Source organism: Tupaia chinensis, unplaced genomic scaffold (genome assembly GCF_000334495.1).
Source record: "Tupaia chinensis unplaced genomic scaffold, TupChi_1.0 Scaffold139585_1, whole genome shotgun sequence".
NCBI classification, from domain to species: Eukaryota; Metazoa; Chordata; class Mammalia; order Scandentia; family Tupaiidae; genus Tupaia; species Tupaia belangeri.
Window position 1 is genome coordinate 117,564 of NW_006199468.1, and position 4,835 is coordinate 122,398.

A 4,835-nucleotide genomic window follows, 5' to 3' on the forward strand; every position below is an offset into this window, starting at 1 on the left:
CCAGCAGGCCGAGAGCGCAGTAGGCAAGTCGTAGGGCGGCAGAGGGTGGAAGGGGCTGGTGCAGGGGTGCGGGGTGTTTGCACCAGGGCGTCGGGCGGGCGGGAAAAGGGCGAGGTGCCTGCAAGGAGGCGATCCAGGAACCGAGGCCCTCGTGCATTTGCAGTGGGCGCCCATGCTTGTTTGGCCCTTGTGGGGACCCTGGGCTGGGCGGGCCAAATGCGATCTTGTTAGGAATGGGCTTCAAACCCACTCCTTCAGGGGAGACTGTGACCTGAACGCTCTGCCTTAGACTACGGAGCCACTCTTACGGCGAGCCTGGGCGCCTCCCTGCTGGCCTGGCTGGGAGCCTGCGCCCAGCACCAATGCTCCGTAGGAAACGAGTCAAGGCCAGGGGGTAGGTGGTCCGGGTGCGCAGGTGACAGCACTGGGACCGTGGAGTGGGCCTAGCGGACCGGCAGCGGCATCGAGGTCCCGGCGCCCGCTGGTTGGATGCAGCCTGCTTTCCGCCGAGTCTGTCGCTGGGGCTTGGCACACGCCCACTGTCGCCGGTGGCGCCGCACCTGGCAGGGCGTGCTCCCACCTGGACGCTCACTTCCTCTCGGTCGCAGTCTTTGGGTGGGCGTCCCTGCCACCCCCTCATGGGAGGCAACCGGCGTCGCACTGCTGGCTGCCTGCCACCCTGATCGGGTCGGTTCGGAATCCGGGTCGGCGAGTATCTTCGCTGTGTTTGCGTGTGCGTGTAGGGGGTTGAGTGGGGAGGGGTGGCGAGTAGGTGTCCCGCCTCGGCTAGGACAGGTCAAAGCAAGGGGTGGGCGGTGTTAGAAGAGTTTGGCGTCCCAGAGGTGGCTGTCGCCATCCTCGTTAGTATAGTGGTGAGTATCCCCGCCTGTCACGCGGGAGACCGGGGTTCGATTCCCCGACGGGGAGGTTGCTACTTATTTTGGCCACCGCCCCGCCGCTTCTTCTCCATGGTTGGGACTGTTCCCTTTCGGCTTGCCACACACATCTTGTCTTCCTTTATTCCTCGTGGCCAGATGCAGTGCGACTTCTGGCAACTCCATGGTGCCCAAGAGACCGCCGTCCAAAGTGGGGACGAGATGGCAGCCCCAGCGGCCCAAGGTCTGGAGTGGGTGAGAGACTGATGAGCCGGTATCCTATAGCTGTGGCCGGTGTGGTCAGCCTGGCCCCTGGTGGAGAAGAGCTTTAGCGAAGTGTGAGCGGAGGACAAGGGGGACTGGGGTAGTGCTGCTGCGTGGAGCCCAGGTCCCCGGCGGCAGGGCAGTGACAATGCGCTCAGGGACTGGCCTGCGTGGCTGGAGGGTGGGAGAGTCCTCGGTGGTGACGGCTCTGTGGCACCACTAAGCCGATGACCCACGGGCGGGCTGCGCCTGTCACCCTTAGGCTCTGGCCTGTAGGAGTCCGAACCTGCTTGTACAGCAGCACAATCCTTGTGCGTTGGTGGTATAGTGGTGAGCATAGCTGCCTTCCAAGCAGTTGACCCGGGTTCGATTCCCGGCCAACGCAGTGCACTGACATTTTACCCAGCTTCAGGGCCACAGTTCCCAGGAGGAGTTTGGGGTCGAGACTGAGGCCAGCATGTTGTGTGTGTGTGTGTGTGTGTGTGTGTGTGTGTGTATGTGTGTATGTTTGCAGAGGGGGGCACGGAGTTTTGGGGTGCTGCCATCTGGAGAAGAGCTGTCCTGTCAGGACCCCTGGGGGACTGCCAGGGGCACACGGGAGCGCCGAGGGCTCCCCACCCAGGTGGCGGGTCCAGGAGGCGCATGCTGGACCTGGACGTGCAACATGACGTTCCCTGGTGGTCTAGTGGTTAGGATTCGGCAGTGAGCGCCGAGCCCAGGTTCGATTCCGGGTCAGGGAAGCCTTTCTTCCTCCTGCCTCACAATCCCGCCACCTCTCACACCTGCACCCCTTTTGGATAGCACCAGGCACTCCCTCATCTGGACCCCCTGCCCCCGCCTGCCCCTGCCCTGATGCCTGACCTGCACCCGTCCTTTTGTCCTTTTGTCCTTTTGTCCTGGCCTTCTGCCTTTCAGCTCTTCCCTCTTTCCACCAGCTCACCTGCCACCTGCTCTTGACCGCCAAAGCCCACCAGGAGGGCCATCTTTCTCCTCCCAGCCCATCAGCCCACCCACTCACCACTGCCGCACCCACACACCCACTGGATACACCCAACACTCGCCCCTCGGCCCACAGCACAAGCGACTCTCACAGCCAGCACAGAACACGAACACGGGACACGCAGATTACCCCGGGAGCCAAGCACTGCCACAGAGGCCTGCGCGTGCCCCCGCAGGGCCTGCTGTCCGTCAGCTCACCACTGGTGACAGCAGGTGCATGGGCTCCTTAGTACACCTGGGCACTTTCACATCCATGGCTTTAGAGGGGACCCCAGGGGAGCTGGTGGGACCCGAGTGCCCTCGTTGTGGGGGAGTGGGAGTAGAGGCAGAGGTGGAAGAATGAATCTAAAGGGGGTCCCACCACCTCGCTAGTCCACAAAGTGGTAAAGGGAGATGAGAGAAGATAGATAATGGCGCCGGAGGGGACCCCCGGAAGGCCAGGTGGTGAGGCATGGGGGTGACATGTAGATAGCTGTCAGGATAGCCCCCCAGTCCCCTCCTGATTCTTATATAATCCCCCTGATCTCCATCCTGTTTGTCAATGGCAGGGGATGTCCTGCAGACGCTCCTCCACCGGGATCCCTGGCTGGGTCCCCACTGGAGTCCCCCTCCTGCCTTATCCCTGGCCTTTGAGGCTCTCCCAGGCTCCAGCCACTCCCCCTCCATCTGATTGTTTTGCCGCTCCCGTGAAGGAACAGCGAGTCCGGTCCAGCTCTGTATCGGCCAGGTGGCTGTTCGGCGAGCTGCTCCAGTGAGCCACCAAGGTGTGCAGACGTGGGGCCAGGCCCATGGAACCATGGGAGACAGTACTCTCACCATCTGGACGCTGGCCTTCCCTGCTGATTGGAGGCAGAGGGCTACTCCCCCAGCCCCGCGTGTTGTGGATGAGCCTCTGAGATGGGCATAGGAGGTGGGTTGGCCCTGCTGGCATCCCACCTCACCCAGGGCAAGGGGCCCGACAGCATTAAGGGACCCAGGATGAGGAACATGTCCACAGCAAGGGCATGTGTGGCTCCTCACCACCCTCCCGGCCCTGGCCAGCCCACAGGTCTGCCTTCCCCCATACCTGATGCTGGGAGGCGGGAGGAAGAGCCCAGTATGTCCCTACGGAGCTCCAGCCTTCTGGAAAGGGCAGGGGCTGATGCTGGACCATCAGAGGTGGGTCGTGGGGGACTCTGCAGATGCTGGGAGTCAGGAGGGCATCCTGTCTCTTGTGGGGGGCAAATAGCATAAGGAGATTCCCATCTGATGGGTGAGAGCTGCTCTGATTCTGAGGATCCCCCTAGAGAGAGCTGGGGCTGGGACAAGGGAATCCCTGGACAGTAGAAAGGGGTGCCACGGAGGAAGGGTGTGAAGGAGTAGGGGTGCGGTGTGTGTGTGTAGGGGCTGGAGATCTGGGTGGGGAGGCAGGGGAGCCAGCTGGATGGGAGGATGGGCTGAAATCCGGCAGGTGGGATCGAGCTCTGGTCAGAGCCAGATGGAAGCTCATGGGCTCTGAGGGTACTCCCAGCCCCAAACTCTGTCCAGGAGAACTACCCCCAGGGTGTCTGCCCAGTGGTGAGGCTCACTTTTCTGACCAGCTGCAGGTGTGCTGGGAAACCGTCTAGAGGAGACCCCAGAGTGAGAGGGATCCAGGCAACTCCCATGAGAAATAGAGACTTCATGGGGCCTCGTGACAGCAATAATTCGGTCAGGGCAGCGTGGGCATCTGAGGTGCGGTGTGTGAGAGACGTGTGGAGTTAGTTGAGGTGACTGGTGCCTGAGCACATGGGTGAGGCCGTGGGTCTAACTCTCAGAATGTGGGGACAGCGAGCTCGGGAGCAAAAGCAGTGGGTGGGGAAGGGGTGAGGGAAGCAGGTGGGCGCGTTTGGTGCCTGGCCTTTGGCTCATGTGTAAGAGAATCTGCCGCCAGGTCTTAGGGGTAAAGGGATGAGGGAGGAGGATGTGGGGGTGGTCTCAAGAGTGGCTGGGCGGGCAGGGATAGAGGTAGTGGGGTAGTGGAAAAACCTGTCAGAGGAGGGCAGAGGGGAGGGGCCTATCCCAAGTAGGGTGCAGGGCGTTGGGGATGCAGGACCAAAAAGGGCAGTGATAGCTGCATGGGCCGGGAATCGAACCCGGGCCTCCCGCGTGGCAGGCGAGAATTCTACCACTGAACCACCCATGCACCTCTGGGAGCTCCTCCCAGAGCGAAGTCATAGGGGCACTTGCCACCAGCCAGGGCTTGCAGCTTGTTGCCGCACCGTGCGGCCCTCCTTGCTGGTTGTCTTCAGCTCCCTGCCCCGTGGGGGCGCAAGGGGTTCTAGGGGGCCGGAGCAGACCCCAGCCAGGAGAGGCTCTGATCCCCTCCATGGCTGGCGACAGTTAGGCGCAGGGAGAGAGGCGCTGGAAGGCCTCTTTCTGCGCATAGTCTTTGTGGCTCAGGGGTCCCAACCTGCCTTCCGCAGGGGAAGAAGCCTGGAGCCTCAGAAGGTCCCTGGGGCCATCCAGTTGCCATCAGGGAAAGTGAGCTGGGACAGGCGCTGAAGAGGGCAGATGGCGTGATTGGCTACGACTAGACCGAACCAGGACCCACAGCCCCTTTCTGGCTAGATTTCTGCCCTGTGCAGCTCTCCGGAGCCAGAGCGGGGCCGCAGAAGCAGATGTGGAGTTGGGGGCGGGTGGGGGAATTGGAAGGTCCCCGCCGCCGCGGGGCCTCTG

At 62.5% G+C, this 4,835-nt stretch overlaps 3 non-coding genes across 3 annotated transcripts; 2 read left to right on the forward strand and 1 right to left on the reverse strand.

The window, feature by feature from the left end:
- The first annotated feature begins 855 nt into the window (after positions 1 to 855).
- Positions 856 to 927, forward strand: TRNAD-GUC (transfer RNA aspartic acid (anticodon GUC)). Its single transcript has one exon. It is a non-coding gene; the product is annotated as a tRNA-Asp (tRNA).
- Positions 928 to 1,452: 525 nt separating this feature from the next.
- Positions 1,453 to 1,524, forward strand: TRNAG-UCC (transfer RNA glycine (anticodon UCC)). The gene has a single exon. It is a non-coding gene; the product is annotated as a tRNA-Gly (tRNA).
- Positions 1,525 to 4,231: 2,707 nt separating this feature from the next.
- Positions 4,232 to 4,302, reverse strand: TRNAG-GCC (transfer RNA glycine (anticodon GCC)). The gene has a single exon. It is a non-coding gene; the product is annotated as a tRNA-Gly (tRNA).
- Between the last annotated feature and the right edge of the window lie 533 nt (positions 4,303 to 4,835).